The following is a 22655-nucleotide window of genomic DNA, read 5'->3' as shown; positions in this document are numbered from 1 at the left end:
TCACTGGTCCACACTTTAACACTGTCAAATTAAATGACAGACTTCAAAACCGTTTACAGTTTTCTGATATACTACTGATGTTCTAATGATACAAAGCTGGTTGAAAATGGGGGGAGTGTTCCTTTAACTGTATTATTTGTCTGAATTGACAATTAATCCAGTGATTCCCAACCAGGGGTACGTGTACCCCTAGGGGTACTTGGAATGATTGGGGAATACAATTTACTAACAAAATGATAAATAAATATACAGTATTCCAAGTCATTTCATGTGTGTGCCGCAACTAGTTCTGCTGGCAAGTGTCAACTGCTACACTGTTCTGCTACTGATAATGGCAAAAAACAACAACTAAAAAGCCCAAACACCGGCAGTTCAGTGAAACATATATTTTGTATAGATTTACTTGTATGTAATCATCAACACGCATGAGTGAGGGGTACTATTGTCATGGAAAAACAGCTCAAGGGGTACATAAGACAGAAAAGGTTGGGAACCACTGACTTAATCTATGGCTATTTTTTTTTACTACCATCGCCATATTTTACCATCTATTTTGCGGAAATGTACTGTAGATGTTGGTTTAAACTATCGCCCGCTCATTTCTAGCGTGCCTCATGGATGTGCCCGCTTTATATCCATTGGGAACTAATTGGACTAATGAGCGGATGTCCCGCTTAACGGCCCATTAGTCCAATCAGAGTCCATTATTTTCACCGGAGTTTCTCTTTCTGTTTTGACCACGTTCCCCCTGCAGGAAGGACAGATGGGTAGGTGGGAGCATTTGCAAATTGCGGGAGCCAATGTGTCTGTTTTAAGAGACTAGCGCAATTGTGCTGCTCATCACAACAGCTATGAACGGCGATGATGTTGGAGAAGACAGGTAATTGACCTAACACATCCTTTATTGATTTGCCAACACACAAAGCTCTGTTTTTTTATGGCAGTCTTCTTGGCCTTGTTGGTTTTGGTTGGTTACGATAATCCCGCCTCCAGGCAGCCCCCGACATACCCCTGGCAGCAGTTTTCCTGGCCGAGGTGTTTTAGTATTCACAAACTCTCTGAGCACATTTAGCACTGTGTTCCTTTTTACCATTACTTGGAAGAAAAAGCGCTCAAAGGCTCATTTGAATTTAATCAAACCGAACTAATTAAACAGAAGTTGGGCTACACAATTAATTCATCAATTTAATTCATCAAGTTTAATTAGGACTAAGCCCTTTGGATCTGTCCAGACAATTAACACGTTCACTGCCATTGACGAGATATCTCGGCTTACAGAATCCAACGGTTCACTGCCAATGACGAGTTATCTCGGCTTAAAAAAAAAAAAAAAAAATTTGACGGTGGGACGTGGATCAACGCTCCCCACGTCTCCTATAAAAAATATTGAAGCCAGCGAACGTGTACAACCCATTCCACGGACCCACTAAGTGGCGACAGTGCTCTCCCAGACTAGAGGAAGGCAAGCAAAAAGCATGTGTGAGGAAGCCATTCTCATGAAAATGGATGGGGGAAAACGCTTTCGTTTTCGCGCTGATTGCTGGCGGTGTGGGATTGCAAATTTGCATAATAGATTACGGGTGGAACACACTTTGAAACACGCAGCATAAATAAGACCAGAATCGCAAAAGCTTCATCAAAGCTCTCAACACAAACCACAAGAAACGAGCGAGCCGATCCAGACTTGCACAGCGGCCGCCAGGCAGACAGGCAGACAGGCACAGCAGCAGCAAAGCAGTGAGCTGGTGACGCGAGGTTACAGACACGCTCGCTGCAGCCAAGAACACACACGGAGGGAGGAGTTTGAAGGAAAGGGGTGTTTCCTGCTGTTATGGAGGAAATTACTGTTCAAAACTATTGTTTAGATGTCTGACGTCTTACTGATGCCAAAAATGAATGGTTAAAGTGACTGTTCTATCGAATTTCACAAAAAGCCGTTTATCTCAAAATAATTTTTCAGACGCTGAAACCATGCTGTATTCAACTGCTAATGCTTACATAACTACTAACTCTACAAACTAACTATTTTAGACAGAGAAAGCACACATTCTATTAGTTCTTTTGAGATATTGTGTGTTCACAAAATCTTAGCAGAAAAGAATCCTCGGGTCTTGAAAGATGAGCCAGAATCCTCAAAAAAACCCACTGGTAGAACCTACCTACAGTAAAAAAAAAAACGGCTGGCAGTGAATGTGTTAAAAGGCCACATCCTTCCCTTTTTAGATAGCTGTTCAATTAGGAAGTGTGTGTGTGTGTGCGTGTGTGAGTATGAGTGAGAGAGAAGGGGGGCGGGGGGGCAGGGGCACGTGCGTGTATGCCTACCTCATTGTGTGGTAGACCTGCAGCGGAGAATATGGACATTTTCTGCCCCCTGGTGACGCTGTTCATGCCATCAATAGCATATATGCCCGTTTGCATCATCTCCTCCGGATAGATGCGCCACTGAGTGTTTCTAGGCTGGCCTGAACACACACACACACACACACACACACACACACACACACACACACACACACACACACACACACACACCAGGGTTCCCACACCTTCTTTAACATCAAAGTCAAGGCCTTTCTAGGTCCAGTTCCCTCAAATTCAAGGAGCCAACACAGTTTAGAGACACGGCTCAAGTTGAATTACTGTTACAACACTGAGAATCTTACTAATATGATTGGCTGGCCCATGTGCACTATGTGCGGTGCACCATTGCACAACTGCACATTCGGGTGAGGTCGCGCTGCGGCCGAGCTGCGTCTGCGAGCCTACTAACCTGACTCTGCCGGCGCCCCCGTCTGGCAGAGTCAGGTTAATAGCCTACAAACATTGGCAGTAGCCTATTGGCTGTACCGAAGAGCTCAGTGACTTTCAGTCAGACCCTTTGAGATAGTAGCAAAGACTTGGACATGGGACATGGACTTGAGTCACACTTAAGTCACTCACACAGTGACTTAAGACTTGACTTGGCTTGAGACTCGTCCTCAAAGACTTGAGTCTTGACTTGGACGTGAGGTTTGGGACTTGCGAACAATCTTTATGTATTTATGTATGCATTTATTTTTTGGTGCATTAACATTAAGGAAATGTCTACTAATGTCATCCAATCAATGCTGATACTGATGCTTGATGATAATACAGTACATGCAGTGTTGATCCATAAGAGACTCGACTTGGACTTGAGCTCAAAGACTTGAGACTTGACTTGGACTTGGAAAAAATGACTTGTGAGCATCTCTGGATAGTAAGACTTGCTCCATTCAATCCAATGGACCAGTTTTGAATCTCACAATAATTCCCGCAAGTTCCCGGAAGACGGCACGGTGGCTCAGTGGTTAGCACTGTTGCCTCACATCAAGAAGGTCCCGGGTTCGAACCCCGGTCCGTCCCAGGTCCTTTCTGTGTGGAGTTTGCATGTTCTCCCCGTGTTCATGTGGGTTTTCTCCGGGTCCTCCGGTTTCCTCCCACCATCAAAGACATGTATGTTAGGGTTAATACTCCTGGCAGTGCCCCTGACCAAGGCAATGGCAAAAGAAGTGGAGTTGGTCCCTGAGCGCTGCACTGCGGCTGCCCACTGCTCCTAGTTCTAGGAAGGTTCCTAGTAGAGGATGGGTCAAATGCAGACGAGGAATTTCCCCATGGGGATAAATAAAGGATAACTTAACTTAAGTAAGGTTCTGGATTAAGCAGCGCTGTAGAGTTGCAGCAGAATGACCGTTTGTGATGTACTCTAAATGGGTCAGACTAAAGACTATACAATTTAAAGAATAAATTATATATTATCAGCATTATTTTATGCATTTAAAAGCCCCCCCCATCCCCACCACGTACTTCCTGAAACTATGTTGTGTTTTTATGCAAATAACCACTATAGATGACAATAACAAAGGAGATAATAACATTTCAAATTTTGTATTGTTTACACTGACTTCAAGGCGGTTTGAAATTATTTTTCGGGATGGTTCCGGGGCGGCAATGTCATTCTGCTGCTGCTGTTGTTTTGGTAAAAGTAATGCAAAAGTAGTGTAATAAGTAACGAGTTACTCTACACAGAAAGTAATATTGTTAAGTAACGTATTACTTTAAAAATGAAAGTAACTAGTAATTTGTAGTATATAACATTTTGAAAGTAACTTGCGCAACACTGGTGACAATCAAGCATTTTGGATGTCCGTACAAGTTTGGTGCGACTCTGGACTGTCAGAGGACACCAGCTTTCCATCAAGTCAGTGACGTCAAATGTCTACCCTGCTAGCTGCCTTGCCCATTGATACCTGATGCAGCATTTGTGTGTGTACAGTATCCCTTTAACGTTAACGCGTTAACGCGGTTCACGGTCTTAAAGGGATACGCACACAAATGAGGGATATACATGCAAATGCTGCATCCAGGTATCAATGGGTTAAGTGTAAGTGCTGTTATTGTGACTAGCTGCAACAGCAGTTCAGCTGCAAAATGGTAGAGGCCAGGCCACACACGCTCAACAGGGCTTAAGTGCTAAAGTGCGTACAAATTGTTTGTCGTCAACTGCTGGAAGCAACGTCAGCACAAGAACACGTGTTCGTAGGAAGCCTCCTGGAATGTTGGTTTCCATGGTAGCCACACTCAACCCTAACATCACCACCTAATGCCAAACATGGGCTGGAGTGGTGAACCTAGTCATAACCAACGTCACGTCAACGTTCCCACAAATTATAGTCTGCAAAGCATGTACGGTAGATTTTTAAAGATTTTTAAATGGGAAGTGCATTAATTATGATTATTAAGGTCAATTTATTATCTTACCTGGTGATTCAATTAAGTAGTGGTAAATGTCAAAAGTGTCAGTTCAGCCCACTGTGTGGGGTCATTTATCAGCTTTATGGGAGTGAGTAGGCTAATGAAATATAGTGATCGAGGCCAATCAAGTATTTTCTTCCAATGTACATTCCCCTCTCTGTTGGAGGCAGTGTGCTGACATCTTGTTATTGGCCACTTTTACCAGTTTGTTAGTGACATCATTTGCCCCACGTGGTGGGGGAGGTATGGCTTTCGAGGTATGACGCACTCCGCAGTGTCAGTGAAAATACACTGCATGGGATCTCTTCATAAGAGTTTGTCCTGAATACATTTGCTATAGAAAGCAGTGGGATAAAAACAACACTGGACATGACACTGCAGTTCTGTAGAGAGCCACCAAGTGGTGGTGTTGACCTGTGTGACTTCTAGCTACTCTTCCAGGACCAGAGCTTTATCTCCAAGTACTAAATCTAAGTAATGGTGGGGAAATGTGACTCTAAACATGGCAGAGAAAAACTCAATTCTATTCCAACATACCACCAAGCTAAGATGGTTCAATTGACATTAAGATGTAGCGATCTTAACGGTGTCGTTGTGGCTATTCTTCAAAAGACATAGAAAACAAAAAAGAAAAGGTTTAAATGTGATCATATGAGGGACGAGCTAGTAGGTACTTACAGTAGTAATGCATTGTGTTGGTTTGGTGCCGATGGCTGCAGCTATAATCTTTCATGTCTAACTATATAAATCATATTTATGAAATCACTGTAACTGTATCGCTGTAGGTCCAGCTTTGGCCTGAAACTGGCTGTAATGCATCCCCCCATCATGGCTGTATTTATCCAAATGATGTCAGCATTACTTTTTCCCGTTCTCCATCTCTTTACATTGCCTGTACGCAGCAGTGAGGGCTGGACTGAGTCCAGACTATGTAGAATTACCATTACAGTGGGAGCCTGGCCTCCTCCGCGTCTCTGTTTCACAGATCTGATAGCAAAATCCAATTTGTGTGCATCTAGACCCGTCATTGAATGCGTCCTGCTGGGATCACATCAGAAAAGTCACATTGAAACGGCAACTTTGAGACATTTGGAGCAGGATGACTGACCAACTCTCCCCGATAGCCAAGCAGTAGCCTAATGGCAGGGACACACCAGAAGCGTCTGCATCACGGAAGCGGCACGTCACGGAGGCAGTTTCATTTCGGCGTCCTTGTTAACAGTTTAGACCAGGGGTGGCCAATTATTTTTCATCGCCGGGCCACATGAGAAACCCAGATTGTTGCAGAGGGCCGAACAAATATTGTCATGCCGTCACCCAGGGATGGGCAACTTTGATGATAGAGAGGGCCACAAAAAAATGTCCTCGCTACCAGAGGGCCAGATTTTGCTGAGGGCTGGCGGCCGAACGGCGCCGGCGCTAAAAATCTGGGGCATTTGAAGGCAGGTTTAGAGGAATAACTCATTTTAAATTAACAGTTGTGATGTCATTATTCAGTCTTAACCACCAATATTTTATCCTTTTCTCACTCACTCCTATGTCACCACCTTCTCTCCCTGCAGGGCTTGAAATGAACTTTTTTGACCACCTGCCAATATGGCTGCTAGATTTTAAAGTTACCAGCCAATTAGAATTTCCACTAGCCAAAATGTTTTTCTTGAAATATACCAGAATATGAGTGGGTTAATTTAAGCATACAGTATCAGTAAGTGGCCTGGGATTCTCAAAGCCTGTGTTGAGGGTCACACAAACAAAAATGCACTCTTGAAGCTAAATAAATCCAAAACCAATGAGTTAATTATTAAAATGTTTACTTCAATGTACACATCACACCTCATGTACAGTAATTAATGACATGTTTCAACAGTGAATAGGCTGTTTACACCAATACACAGGGGCTAAAACAAGCTATATTTAGTTGCCATTTTCTCATTGTCCCTATTCCTACTGTTACACTGTGTTTTATAGCATGCAAGAAAACAACCACATAAAAGGTCTCAAGAAAAGCAATGAGACTTCCATCTCCTTCCAGTAATATGAAATCTGAAAAAAAAAAAAAGCATGAACCTTTGAAAACAAATCTGGCCACAAATCGGTTTAATTAGAGGCTCCGTTTAGATTGTGTGTATTCATTGGATGCGTCAGTCTATAAATTAAATAGATGAAATGAAAGGACTGAGTTGGTAAACTTTCCACCCTCGAAAACCCTGTTTTGTCTGGTGGATGCACCCCCCCACTGTCTGTTGACAGAGGAGTGTGTATGTGCCTTCATCTTCATTCTGTGTGAAAGCGGGCGGGCGGGCAGGGGGGAGGGGGGGACTGCCCCCTACAGGGGACCTTTAATTAAACCCAAACAGGGACTATCTCATTCTCATCCATTTGGTAACTCAGTATCACTGCTAATTATCGCTGGCATTATCATTCCACTGAAGGGATGTGTGTGTGTGTGGCGTGGCGTGGCGTGGCTAAGCAGTCTAAAGGCTAGATGAATGTTCGCTTCCTGCACAGGGCTGGAATTATTCATAAACTGTCACAATGCATTGCCGACCACATAACACAAATAATCAAAATAATAAACGTTAAAATGCCCACGCATGCTCGCTGACGTGAGTAGTGTTTAGATGTGTAATTGTACCGTATGCACGTGCACGTACACACACGCACACACACACACACGCACGCACGCACACACACACACACACACACGCACAAGGCAGTCAAGCATCTAGTGCAACAATATAATGTAGTGTGTCTCAGCAATCTGTATTTATTCATACATTCATATTTGTTCAACCTGAAGGAAGCCTCACTGATGCCCCACAATAGGATATTATCACGATACTTAAGTCACGATCCGATAGTATTGCGATATTGCGATATGCTAATATTGCGATATATTGAGTATTGCGATATATTCAACTGCAAATGATGTCCCAAAGGTAAAAACTTTGTCAACATCTGTTTGATCTAATCAGATAAAGTTTCCAGTCTGTTCATCTCACTTCAATCAGTTTTATTGCAGCAAAATGGGATTATCAAGCAGACAGACTGACCAACACTGTCATAAAAAGCTGTCATAAATGTTACATGCACTTGACACTTTGTATAATAAAATATCACGATACTTGGCATTCGATACGATACTACATATTGCCCACAAAATATCACGATACTATGCTGTATCGATCCCCCCCCCACCCCTAGTAAACACCACGTGGACATTTGCCTGATTTCGAGAATATGGACGATGCATTTGAATTCGATGGCCGCCCGTAGTTTTTTGAGCCAGACAAACATTCTATGGATTACAAACTGAGGAGCATCTATCTCTACCAACCGCGTGGGAAGTGGGGAGCTGCCGGGGCTGCAGCCCCCTCTGGTGGCGGCCTCAGCCCCTGCACCTTCCTGACGCAGCCCCCCACCAGCCCTGCATTTTCACTTGGCGAAACTTCAGTGACTGCGCCACAGGCAGATAGGCATCTATCTCTCTCTCACTCCCCTCATTTCCCCGTGGGTGCTCTGCTCTGGGCTGTGGCTGGGCGGGGTAGAGTCATTTTACATTGATTTGATAGCAAACTCCACCCACCCGAGGCCCACTGGCGGCCCCGGGTTACAAAACGAGTTGATCAAAACATAGCCTGTTAATCTGATTGGCTGCATGAGTCAGTGCACTCTACGTGACCCTGCTGACGTAGTGACGTAAACACACTTGAGGGTATCTCAGAGAGAGAGAGTGACAGACTGACACCTGCGCGTGCACGTGCAAGGTGCGTGGCGTGGGTATATATATAAGTCCGGGTATATGCATGTCAAGAAAATCGCAGTTTGTCGTCAAACTGTTGCACTAGAAGTTATAAAACAGAAACACTACATACACTGTCGCTTAAGTGACGTCACTTTCTCTACCGGCAAAGCTGAAAACCGGCGACATGCCACGAGCTTCCACAAGCTTTATAGTTTTTATACGAAACTAACCCCTACGTTTCAGTTTGACAACAAACGGTGACTTTCTTGACATGCAAAGTTATGTTTTAAATTACCAAAATTTGCGTTGGCACCCCGTAGCACAATTCAAACAGGATCAAAAAAGTAACCTTATTCTCCGTCCACCACCATTCATATTTTTCGCAGCGCTGGTACAGGGAGAAAGCAGGAAGTGACGTTTCACTTTGGCTCTCTATATGCACTGAGAGAAGAGTTACAGGGAGCTCAGGCATCTATCTCCAGGCCCCCTCTGGCTGTCTCTCTCTGAGCCTGGAGCGCAGAGGCGTTTGTTTGTTTTGACAAGCGCTCAAATCCATTTCCACTATCTGTCATATTGTGGATGAATCCATTTGAACTCTATCTCTCCTGTGTTTCTGCTGGATCTGTATATGTGACAAGAAGCCTAAATGCCACACGCTTGCAAAAAACAAGACATTTTCAGACAACACTGCATGCTATGTGCGTCGTATGTAGCTGTGAACATACGAAAGTAACCAAGCAAGTGGTGCATACAAACTTATGCACACACACACACACACACACACACACACACACACACACACACACACACACACACACACGGACGCACACTCACACACACACACACACACACACACACACACACACACACACACACACACAGCTGGGTATGTTAGAGGTTTCTTATCCATCTTAATTCCATCATTATTCAAACATGAGGCAGCTCCTGTCCTCAGGGAGGCAGCAGCAAATCAGGGCCTGTTAGGAGAACAAACTAACCCAAATGAGCAGATTGTACAAGAGAGCGAAGGGGGGGTTGTGTGTGTGTGTGTGTGTGTGTGTGTGTGCGTGGTGGAGGAGAGAGAGTGTGGCTTAATACTGCCATCATCCCCCCTCTCCATCTTCTCCTCTCATGCCCCCCCCCCCCCCCCCACACACACACACACACACACCGTCTCATTCACTGTCCGTACTACAACCTATAGATAGGAAAAGTAACGCACTATAATTAAGCAATATAGCATGAGAGCCAGTGTGTTGTGGCGAATATATCCCGCTGATCAGCGGGATATATTCGCCACAACACACGCTGCTCGAGTGCTATATTGCTTTTATAAAACGGTTTCCAAGTATGATAATATAATAATAATAATAATAATACTATAAGTCCGACTGGCATGGTATTCTGATAAAGTCAGTTGAAACACTACTGTAAGGCGGGACCGCAAGAACGTGCGGGTGATTTGATTGGATCGTTCTGGAGACTGAAGTTGACATTGGCCAATCCTGGCGCTTGCTGAGAAGCTGAGAGCTTTCTGGAAAGCCCGACAGGCAGCTCGAGTGCAGCGCTGCATTCTCAGCGCTTGCTGAGAAGCTGAGTGCTTTCTGCAAAGCCCGACACCAACTAACGTCACAGGGTTAAATGCGGGGTTAAATGCGGGGTTAACAGCCTTTTTTTTTCAAAGAAGACTTTAGCCCGCGTCTATTCTTGTACAAAACATAATTTTCTGCGAAGTATTAGTAAAGTTATAAGCGAAGATCGATTCACAAGGATCTGACAGCTGTCTCCGCCATTTGTTTTTTCTACATTGCAAAGGCTTTTAGTAAGAGAGTTGCCATGGCAACCAATAACCCATGGCCATGGGTTATTTGAGTGGGTTATTGGATTTATACAATGGCTGTGAACCAATCAGATTGCTTGATTTGAGAGAGCCGTTTTATAATTCGTATATAACCCACATATCAACCCGTCATTATTCGACGTGCAGGGTAATAATAGGCTGCAGTAGATTTCCTACAACATCTGAAGTCGACGCCACGGGAATGTGACATTCAATGAAGCTGGGGGCGTGTTGAGGGTGGCGTGGCCGGGCGGTGGGAGCGTGTTGAGGGTGGCGTGGCCGGGCGGTGGGAGCGTGTTGAGGGTGGCGTGGCCGGGCGGTGGGAGCGTGTTGAGGGTGGCGTGGCCGGGCGGTGGGAGCGTGTTGAGGGTGGCGTGGCCGGGCGGTGGGGGCGTGTTGAGGGTGGCGTGGCCGGGCGGTGGGGGCGTGTTGAGGGTGGCGTGGCCGGGCGGTGGGGGCGCACGCACACACATGTCCACACTTTTGAAGGATTGACCTCATCTTTCTACCTTTGTGACTATATTTGGTCCTCATAAGTACAGAATTCCAAGACCTACAGAAACGGCAACACAGACACATGCACACGCACACATAGTGTGTGGGCCCTCCTACCTCAATTGGATTTAGCTGCTCTTTCAAAATCCATTGAGGTAGAGTGTGATGTGAGAGTCGTGATCTGAATGTTGTATCATTTCTCCTGTCACTGTCTCTCTCTCGCTCTCTCTCTCTGTCACGCACACACACACACGAACGAACAAGTGAACAGTGAGTCAGTTCTTCTGACCACTGCATACTGTTCTCTTCATCAACTGACTCATCGTCTCTGCTCTCCTTTATGCCCAGCCTCCAATCAGCAGAGATGCAGTTAAGTGGGCTTTAGAAATTAATTACCATTGATCGTATGCCTGCCATTGTGTGCGTGTGTGTGTGTGTGTGTGTGTGTGTGTGTGTGTGTGTGTGTGTGTGTGCGTGTGTGTCTCAGCGTAGATGTCGGTGAGTGAAAGTTGTGCTGACAGGTAGAGAGAGCTCATTTGCGGTCGCAGTTGATCAAATTAGCGATGATCCAAAGACAGAGCAGGAGAGACCTCACTAATGTGCTGTCCGCTCAGACTAATCCCATTCTAATACAAGTGCCCAGTCTGACCACTCACTCAGCTCAGCCTGTCTGACCACTCACTCAGCTCAGCCTGTCTGACCACTCACTCAGCTCAGCCTGTCTGACCACTCACTCAGCTCAGCCTGTCTGACCACTCACTCAGCTCAGCCTGCGCTTACTGGAAGCCCTTCCCTGCTCTGCTCCCTAGTCATTGTTTGCAGAGGTGGGAAGTAACTAAGTACAAATACTTTGTTACTGTACTTAAGTAGGATTTTCAGGTATCTGGGGCCACTTGCACAAAGCACTTCAAGTTAAGATTTTCCTAACAGAGTCCGAGTTAAGGTGTCCATAAAATAAAATCGGTTGCACAAAACACCCTTAAATCTTGTGCTTACATTTTCCTTCAAATGTTTAACCTTAAAGGATGGTTTTACCGGTAATCAACCCACTTTGTATCATTAATAATCTGGGTAATTTAACCACATGCGCAGTGTTTTGCCTTCTCTCTCTGTTTTCCTCACAGAGATCTCCCAGTTCCTCCTCTAGCAAAGCGCTCAGTGATGTCAGAAAAAAGAAGTGCCCAGAAGAAGCCCAGCCCAGCCCAGCTGCCTGGAGATACTGCAGGAACTCATCATGTACCGTGCTGCTGTTCCTGTGGACATACACACACTCAAGAGGTCTCCTCTCTACATCAGTGCTCAATCCAACCACCTGGCCTGCTTCCGCCTGCTGCTCCAGGCCGCTGGCGTTCTGACCCGTGACGCGGCCTCTCTCCTGCTGGAGGCGGTGCTGCATAACAGGGGCAACACGGCCTTCGTCCAGCTGCTGCTGGACCACGGCGCTGACCCGGCCCTGGTGACCACAGAGCAGGCACAGCTGGAGGAATGGGCGGATCCTGAGGCTCTCAGGTGTCATGCCCTCAACCTCTGCCTCCTAGTCTCTCTCGCCCCCTCCTTTCTGTTGTGATTGCAGGATGGGAGCCAGGTGTGTGGAGCTGATCTCCAGCTATCGCAGCTGCCAGGCATCACCAATCAGCAGGCTTCATATACCCAGCCCAGACGTCAAGACACTGTCAGATTATCTTCTCACCTGCATGGAGAGGAACGTCTGCTGCCCTAAATCTGACTACCTGCGCCAATCCTCCCCTGTCTGTCTGCCTGCTCGCCATCTGCCTGGACTTCAGCCTACCTGCTCTCTGCTCGCCTGGACTTCAGCCTACCTGCTCTCTGCCCGCCTGGACTTCAGCCTGCTTGCTCTCTGCCAGCCCGGACTTCTGTATGCCTGCTCGTTCACCTACCTGGACTCTAGCCTATCATCCTGCAACCTGGGTATCTCGTCCATCCGGACTCAACCAATAACATTTAAATAAACAAACTGTGTTACAACTTGATATTCTGTCTCTGTCTGTCTCTGCCCTTGAGTCCAACAAACAAAACCCTAACAGGATAATCTGACCAAAATGGACTCGGCAGAGGCAGAAGCAATGAGACAAGCGCTTGCTCAGCAGGGCCAATGGCTAGGAGGCCAGGAGGAGCGTCTGCGGACCATGACTACAGAAATACAGAGGCTTGGTGTGACCATCACGGGCCTCACCGAGCGTCTGACACCAGCTCCAGTTGCCGCTCTGCCTCAGCCCGACCAGCCAGCGCTGCCTGCTACCACAGCTCCGGAGCCTCACATCCCACCTCCAGCAAAATACTCAGGTGATCCACACAGCTGTCGTCAATTTCTCACACAGTGTCAATTGTCGTTCAACGCTCAGCCCATCCGCTTCTTTACGGAAGCTGCCAAAATTGCATACCTGGTTAACCTACTGGAGGGACCCCCGCTTAACTTTTTCAATGCTCTCTTTGAACAGGGCTCTCCGCTCACCCAGTCATTTGCGGGATTTGCTGTCGAGCTCAAACGAGTGTACGACCATCCAATACGAGGGCAACAGGCGGGGCAGCGTCTGTTGACTCTTCGCCAAGGAAGACTCCCAGTCCGTGAGTTTATAAGCCAGTTCCACAGTTTGGCTGTTGAGTCGGGGTGGGATAAGGTGGCCCTCATTGCAGCATTTCAGAGTGGTCTGAATAGAGAGATTGGAAGGGAAATAGCACTACGGGGGGAACTAAATTCCTTAGACGCCGCCATTAGTCTGGCCATTAAGATTGCGGATCAAATCGCCCTGTGGCGTACTGACACCCCCGTCTCTCTGTTCTCATCACGTCCCGATACTCCAAACTTTCCCGAACCAGAACCCATGCAACTCGACCGGGTCCGTCTGTCCCCGGAGGAAAGGGCTCGTCGTCGGGCTGCCACACAGGCCTGTTTCTACTGTGGAAACCCCAGCCACCGTATTTCGGATTGCCCCGTCCGTCCAGCAAAAGGGCCGGCTCGGCAATAGTTAGAGAGATATTGTCGAGTCGAGCAACCACTTCCTCTCTCCCTGTCCGTCCACAGCTCGATGCCGCCATCGTGTGGTGCCAGCAAACCATTACACTCTCTGCACTCATAGACTCTGGAGCCGATGAGAATTTAATTCATAATGGTACGTGCCAGCAGTGGGGCATCGAGACTGAGCCCCTCGATGTCCCACTAAATACTACAGCCCTTAACGGGGTACTGCTGGCCCAAGTGGACAGAAAAACCATTCCCCTGTCCCTGCACATGTTTGGGAATCATCAAGAAAAAATTCAGTTTCACGTCATTCATTCTCCCAATGTTCCTCTAGTGTTGGGATTCCCCTGGTTGAAACTCCATAACCCCCAGATCAACTGGACCACCGGCACGGTGGGGTCATGGAGCTCCTTCTGCCATGCCAACTGCCTCCGTTCCGCCCAGACACCTTCCTCTGAGCCTCTACCAGTACCAGAACCTCCAGATCTGTCATCGGTCCCAAAAGAATATCATGACCTCGCTCCTGCATTCAGTAAACAACAGGCATTAACACTCCCTCCGCACAGACCATACGATTGTGAGGTAAAGCTTTTGCCCGGAGCTCCTCTACCCTCTAGCAGGCTCTACAACCTCTCTCTGCCGGAACAGCAAGCCATGGGGAAATACATCCAGGACTCCTTGGCAGCGGGGATCATCCGACCATCATCCTCTCCGGTGGGTGCAGGTGCCTTCTTCGTGGGCAAGAAGGATGGGTCTTTGAGACCATGTATAGACTATAAAAAACTAAATGACATCACAGTTAAAACAAGTACTGCCTGCCTCTGATTGACTCTGCTTTTGTGCCCCTTCACGACGCCACAGTGTTTTCAAAACTGGACCTCCGGAACGCGTACCACCTGGTGCGCATCAAAGATGGAGATGAATGGAAGACTGCTTTCAACACTCACCTGGGCCATTTTGAGTACCTGGTGATGCCTTTCGGCCTCACTAATGCGCCCGCAGTCTTCCAGGCACTCGTCAACGATGTACTCAGGGACATGATTGGTCATTTTGCATTTGTTTACCTTGATGACATTCTGATTTACTCCCAGTCTCTCCAGGAACACCAGAAACATGTGCGGGCAGTGCTGCAGCGTCTCCTAGAAAACAGACTGTTTGCTAAGGCGGAAAAGTGTGAATTTCATGCTTCCACGGTGCACTTCCTGGGTTTCGTCATCTCCCCGGGGAAAATGGAGATGGAGCCGGCTAAAGTGACAGCAGTTCTGGATTGGCCTGTGCCTACTAGCCGCAAACAGTTACAAATGTTTCTAGGATTTGCCAACTTCTATCGAAGATTTGTCCGTAATTACAGCACCATAGCAGCCCCCCTGACTGCACTCACTTCCACCTCCATCTTGTTTCGATGGACACCGGAGGCAGAGACCGCCTTTGAGGAGCTCAAGCGCAGGTTTGTCTCCGCTCCAGTGCTCATCCAGGCAGACCGGACCCGGCAGTTCATTGTGGAGGTGGACGCTTCTAATGTGGGGGTAGGTGGCAAGGGACGGCATTAGCTCGGGAGGTAGAGCAGGTCGGCCAATGACTCAAGGGTTGGCGGTTCGAATCCCGCTCCCTCCCAGCTGTTGTTGTTGTGTCCTTGGGCAAGACACTTAACCCTCATTGCCTCGTATGAATGGGTATGAATGTCTATGAATGTTGGTGGTGGTCGGAGGGGCCGTAGGCGCGAAATGGCTGCCACGCTTCCGTCAGTCTTCCCCAGGGCAGCTGTGGCTACATCACCCGTAGCTTACCACCACTGGTACGAATGGTGTGAATGAATAATGATTTCTGTGAAGCGCTTTGGGTGTCTAGAAAAGCGCTATATAAATCCAATCATTATTATTATTATATATTATTAGGTGCAATCCTCTCTCAGCGCACACTGGCTGATGACAAGTTGCATCCATGTGCCTTTCTGTCCTATAAACTTTCCCCCGCAGAAAGAAACTACGACGTCGGCAATAGAGAGCTTCTGGCTGTGAAGGTGGCGCTGGAGGAGTGGCGACACTGGCTAGAGGGGGCCGAGCATCCATTCGTCGTGTGGACAGACCACAAAAACCTCACCTACATCAAGGAGGCGAAGCGGCTTAACTCACGCCAAGCAGGGTGGGCTCTGTTTTTTGGCAGGTTTAATTTCACACTCACCTACCGCCCCGGTTCGAGGAACGTGAAGCCTGATGCGCTGTCACGCCAGTTTGCGGTGGAGGAGGCAAACATGGACCCAGAGCCCATTCTTCCATCTTCATGTGTCATCGCTGCCGTTACCTGGGAGATCGAATCTAAGGTCCGCCAAGCCCAGAGGGCCCAGCCCGACCCAGGTAATGGTCCTCCTAACCTTCTGTTTGTACCTGATTCTGTCCGCTCCCAGGTTCTGCAATGGGCTCACTCATCCCGCCTTACCTGTCACCCGGGGGTTCGTCGGACAATGGCCTTCCTCCGGCAGAGTTTCTGGTGGCCCACCATGGACCAGGATACACGGTCATATGTTGCAGCTTGCTCTGTCTGCGCTCGCAGCAAGACCTCCACAAAGCCCAGCTCTGGCCTGCTCCGTCCACTGCCTGTACCCAGCCGGCCATGGTCACACATAGCAGTGGACTTCGTCACTGGCCTTCCCCCATCTGGAGGTAACACCACAGTTCTTACTGTCATAGACCGTTTTTCTAAGGCAGTACACTTCATTGCCCTGCCCAAGCTGCCTTCCGCTAGGGAGACAGCCGATCTATTAGTGCAACATGTGTTTCGGGTACATGGGCTGCCTGCAGACATTGTCTCCGACAGGGGGCCTCAATTCACCTCACAGGTCTGGAGGGCATTCTGCACGGCCATGGGAGCCACCGTCAGCTTATCTTCGGGGTACCATCCTCAGACCAACGGACAGACTGAGCGAGCGAACCAGGAGATGGAAGCAGCTCTTCGCTGTATCACCGCGGCGAACCCCTCCTCTTGGAGCTCACAGCTGCCCTGGGTGGAGTACGCCCACAATACCCTTCCCAACGCCTCCTCGGGTATGTCTCCGTTTGTATGTTCTTTGGGCTATCAACCTCCTCTGTTGTCAGGCCAGGAGGAGGAGATTGCAGTGCCTTCAGTTCAGGCCCAGATGCGCCGCTGCCGCGCTACCTGGAAAAGAGCCCGCGCCGCCTTACTCCGAGCTGCCTCCAGGTCACGGGTCCAGGCCGACCGTCGCCGTGTGCCAGCTCCAGCCTACGCTCCAGGGCAGAAGGTATGGCTTCTTTCGAGAGATCTGCCTCTCAAGGTGGATTCTCGAAAGCTTGCACCTCGCTACGTTGGGCCGTATGAAATTGAAACCATCATTAACACATTGAGTGCCAGCGACGCCATATGGCGTCATTAGAAATTTACCGTAGGCTGCCAGCGACGCCAAATGGCGTCAGTAACTCGAAATTGTTTTTTTGACGGGGGGGTGTCGATCTATGCCTCTTACATCGCCTCTTACAATATGATAGCTATTGAATGTGTCTAACCTATTTTACAGAACCCTTAGGTGGCGACAGCGCACTCCAGATGAGAGAAAGTGGAGTAAAACCATAGAGTAAAACACACAGAAGAAGTCGTTTGGGAAGAGGAAATCGCATCGCATCCGTCCGTATGCAGCTGCTTCATTGAAGCATAACGTAGCTGTGCCCCTGCAGCAGCCAATCTGCTGTCACAATTGAGCACCTCGTGTCCGCTGCATTCGCTGCATTCGCATGATCAGCCGTGGAGTTCTCAACTGGAAGCATGGTGACATACACGCGGGTGTAAAAAAGCTGGACTAGCGGACTTTTCACTGCTGAGCAGCACACGCAGAGCAAACGCACTCACAGCAGAGCAGAGCAGAGAGATACTCCTCCCACAACGGGGGGGGGGGGGAGGAGGAGGGGGGGAGGTGGGGCACGCAGGACACTACAGCATACAACAGACAAAAAAAGGGCTGTTTTTGGTCTAATCAAGCTATCTTCTCCGGCTCATAACTAAAGAACGGAAAATGGGATCAATAAACTTTTTTTGCAGGTGATAGAAGAGAGTCTCATCGTTATTTGTGCATGTTCAGTGTTTACATAGTAATTATTAAAGAAATTATATGACTGTTTTAAAATGCATTGCGGCCTATGTGGCACAGTACAGCACCTTTTGCCCAAGGGCCGTGGCACTCAAAGTGTTAACCCATGTGCTGTTCGGCTTAAGCTCCCTTCCTCCCTTAAAAGGATCCATCCCACATTTCATGTGTCTCTGTTAAAGCCGGTGCAGTCCAGTGCTCTTGTCCCTCCCACAGCCGCCCCTCCTCCTCCTCGGATGGTGGAGGGTGGTCCAGTCTACACCGTGAGGCGTATCCTGGATGTCCGTCGCCGGGGCCGCGGATTCCAGTATTTGGTCGACTGGGAGGGATATGGTCCGGAGGAGCGCTGCTGGGTCCCTCGGCGGAACATACTGGACCCCACGCTCATCCGGGACTTCCGTCGCCAGCACCCTGACGGAGCCAGGCGTGCGCCAGGTGGCGCCCGTAGAGGGGGGGGTACTGTCATGCCCTCAACCTCTGCCTCCTAGTCTCTCTCGCCCCCTCCTTTCTGTTGTGATTGCAGGATGGGAGCCAGGTGTGTGGAGCTGATCTCCAGCTATCGCAGCTGCCAGGCATCACCAATCAGCAGGCTTCATATACCCAGCCCAGACGTCAAGACACTGTCAGATTATCTTCTCACCTGCATGGAGAGGAACGTCTGCTGCCCTAAATCTGACTACCTGCGCCAATCCTCCCCTGTCTGTCTGCCTGCTCGCCATCTGCCTGGACTTCAGCCTACCTGCTCTCTGCTCGCCTGGACTTCAGCCTACCTGCTCTCTGCCCGCCTGGACTTCAGCCTGCTTGCTCTCTGCCAGCCCGGACTTCTGTATGCCTGCTCGTTCACCTACCTGGACTCTAGCCTATTATCCTGCAACCTGGGTATCTCGTCCATCCGGACTCAACCAATAACATTTAAATAAACAAACTGTGTTACAACTTGATATTCTGTCTCTGTCTGTCTCTGCCCTTGAGTCCAACAAACAAAACCCTAACACTCAGGGTCTTTCTGCAGGCCAAGTGATGTCCTCGCAGTCTGGCCCACGTGTGTTGGATCCGGATCCGCCAAGTGCTGGGCACACATCGCCTGATCCAAGTCCACTCCCTACCACTAACACAAGTGATGAAGGACTTCGTGCTCCACCAGATTTAGTTCTTCAGTGACTGTGTTTCAAACAAATCCAGGACCAGAGATGATATACCATCAGCATACACTGTATCTATGCGGTTGAAATGCGCCATTAGTTCACTTGTGTTTAGGGCCAGCCCTAAGTGACGCAGAAGGACTTGACAAATAGTCAACATAGGACACATTGCCAATGAGAATGGGCTGGAGGAGCGAGAGGAATGCTGGAGGAAGTGGAGCAGCCAGGGGGGAGGAGCTAGAGGAATGCTGGAGGAAGTGGAGCCATAGATATATATAAAGGCTAGATAGCTTACCCGCGCTGCCGGCCAATGGAGAGCGACGTCGTCGCATGGCGGCCATCTTGCTACAGGGAGCTACTAGGAGTTATGAGCATCTGTTGTTGGGTTAGTATGGCAACATCAGATGATCATCATAACTCCTAGGGAAATGGATGAAACTGCATGAAACTTTGTGCCTGAATCCCTCTCATGGCATAGATGCTTCGGTTTAATTTTGGTGTAATTTGGAGCCCATCAAAAAAATAGTGTTTTTAGTGTTTTTTTTTGTCATATCTCGGGAACGGAATATGCTTGTAATAAACCAAACCGTTTGTAAATCCGTCAAGATTTCAGCGAGTTATGAGTATTTTTGTCTGTGCAGGTCACCAGCTACCATAGAACGTACCAGTAAGGCACTGTAGCAAGATGGCGGCCGTTCAACGAAGCTGGTGACTCCGCCTTAAGCCATCTAGCCTTTATATATATCTATGAGTGGAGCGGCCAGGGGGGAGGAGCTAGAGGAATGCTGGAGGAAGTGGAGCGGCCAGGGGGGAGGAGCTAGAGGAATGCTGGAGGAAGTGGAGCGGCCAGGGGGGAGGAGCTAGAGGAATGCTGGAGGAAGTGGAGCGGCCAGGGGGGAGGAGCTAGAGGCATGCTGGAGGAAGTGGAGCGGCCAGGGGGGAGGAGCTAGAGGAATGCTGGAGGAAGTGGAGCGGCCGAGGGGGAGGAGCTAGAGGCATGCTGGAGGAAGCGGCGCGACCGAGGGGGAGGAGCTAAAGGAATGCTGGAGGAAGCGGAGCGGCCAGGGGGGAGGAGCTAGAGGAATGCTGGAGGAAGCTGAGCGGCCGAGGGGGAGGAGCTAGAGGCATGCTGGAGGAAGCGGAGCGGCCGAGGGGGAGGAGCTAGAGGCATGCTGGAGGAAGCGGCGCGACCGAGGGGGAGGAGCTAAAGGAATGCTGGAGGAAGCGGAGCGGCCGAGGGGGAGGAGCTAGAGGCATGCTGGAGGAAGCGGCGCGACCGAGGGGGAGGAGCTAAAGGAATGCTGGAGGAAGCGGAGCGGCCGAGGGGGAGGAGCTAGAGGCATGCTGGAGGAAGCGGAGCGGCCGAGGGGGAGGAGCTAGAGGCATGCTGGAGGAAGCGGCGCGACCGAGGAGGAGGAGCTAGAGGAATGCTGGAGGAAGCGGCGCGACCGAGGGGAAAATATGAGAAACTCTGAAGAAAGCAGTGTTTGCCACAGAATCACAATGTATTTGTGGTGGTAGGTGGGATGAAGACATGTCTAACTTCTACTTCTCCAGTGTCTCTATGTGTGTGTGTGTGTGTGTGTGTGTGTGTGTGTGTGTGTGTGTGTGTGTGCGCGCGCGCGCGTGTGTGTGTGTGTGTGTGGATGCTGTCACAGCTGTGTTCATTAGTTCTCAACCTGCGTAACGGCTTCCTCTCACATCGTTGGAGAATCCCCGGCGAACATCTGCTCCATTCTCACCCTGCAACCCCGCGCAGATGCTGCGGCTTCCTTCCTACAGTGTTTCTCTCACTCTGGATCTCCTCACCCTCTTCCACACACTGTAAGTGTCAGCAATCAAACAGAACGTTGTGCTTCATTAAGGAATATAGTCTGTTCTCTTCTGGGGCCTGAAAGAAAAGAGCCATATAGCACTGTATCCTTTACTATACGGTTATGACGCAGAAATAGCATGCGATGTAAATGACATCATGCATTATGCATGCGTTTCAATTCCATACGTGTTCCACGTGTCCATTGTGTTCTAAGGCAAAAGTTAGAGGACACAAGTCTGTACAGTAAGTTGCACCTGTGGGATGATACTATGATGACTTGTTTTTTACCAGTGTGAATCGAGGTTTCCAAGTCTACCTCGAATCTCACAATATAGTTTCAGTTCTTACATGGTATATTATAAACCTTTAAAAAAGAACAGGCCAACAACGCTGAAGAAGGCCTTTTGGCTCAAACGTCCGTTATTGCTGTCTGTCCCAGATGACTTATTAAACCCTAAAATCCAAAATACATATTTTTCCTCTCACCTGTAGTGCTATTTATCCATCTTTATCGTTTCGGGATAGTTGCCTGAGTTTTCGACCGCAGAGATGTCTGCCTTCGCTTGAATACAATGGAACTGGATGGCACTCGGCCATTTGAAAAACTCAACAGCATTGTCTCTTTCCAGAAATCTTGACCCGGTTACTCAAGATAATGCACAGACTTTGTTGTGAGCAGTTTCATGGAGGAACTATTTTCTTTTGCAGTCTCATGTAGGAACTAGCTAGCAGCTAGCGGGTGTAGTTCGGTCAAAAGAAAATAGTTCCTCCATGAAACTGCTCATAACAAAGTCTGTGGATTATCTTGAGTAACGGGGTCATCATTTCTGGAAAGAGACATTGCTGTTGAGTTTATCAAATGTATTTCTTTGTCACTTTGAGCACCACAAGCTGAGTGCCATCCAGTACCATTGTATTGGAGAGGAGGCAGAAACTCTGCGGCCGATATCTCCAAAACTCAGGCAACTAACACAAAACGATATAGATGGATAAATAGCATTACAGGTGGGAGGGAAAATATGTATTTTGGATTTTAGGGTGAGCTGTCCCTTTAAACTTTTGAAAGGACATTTTAGTAGTAGTAGTAGTAGTTTATTCAAGAACATATTGCATCGAGTTCACACTAGATGAATTTCATGTCCTTTACATTATAAATGTTAAACCACACAAACACAAAACATCATTAAAAAAAGGGGTTAGAATATAAAATTGTTACTTTTCATTTATAAGTCTGCTCAGGTAGGGGATGGTGGAGTTCCTATAGTGCTCAGTTCTTGTTTGCATAGATTGGAGCTTACTGGCCTGTCTTGTGCTGCGGCCAGAGACAGAGCCATTGGTGGGGGGGGGGGAGGAGTTCTCTCAGGTGGGAGTTTTGGACATGGTGAGCGTAACTCCGACACAGTTCTTCTCTTCTCTCCGAGAATCGGCAGATGCCAAGGATACTGAGGGAGGGCTGGAAGTGTTCGTACTCCCGGCCCAGAATAATGCGACAGGCTCTTTTTTGGATTTTCTCCAACTGCATGGATTGGAAAGCTGATAGGGAGGAGTGCCACATTGGAGTACTACAGTATATTCTATGGTGGGTCGGATGTATGTTTTGAAAATGGTCACTAGATCAGCTCTGCCTACACCGAAGCGTTTAAGTCTACGCAAGACATGCAGCTTACGGTTGGCAGTGGAAAGCATTTGGTTGACCTGCTGGTCCCATTTTAGTGTGCTGGCCTGTTCTCTTTTTTCATTAGTCTATTTTGGCCCGGCTCCTAGGTTTCCT

The sequence above is a fragment of the Poromitra crassiceps genome (genome assembly GCF_964638095.1).
Source record: "Poromitra crassiceps genome assembly, chromosome: 8".
In the NCBI taxonomy this organism is placed as follows: Eukaryota; Metazoa; Chordata; class Actinopteri; order Beryciformes; family Melamphaidae; genus Poromitra; species Poromitra crassiceps.
Note: the sequence above shows the minus strand (reverse complement) of the source record.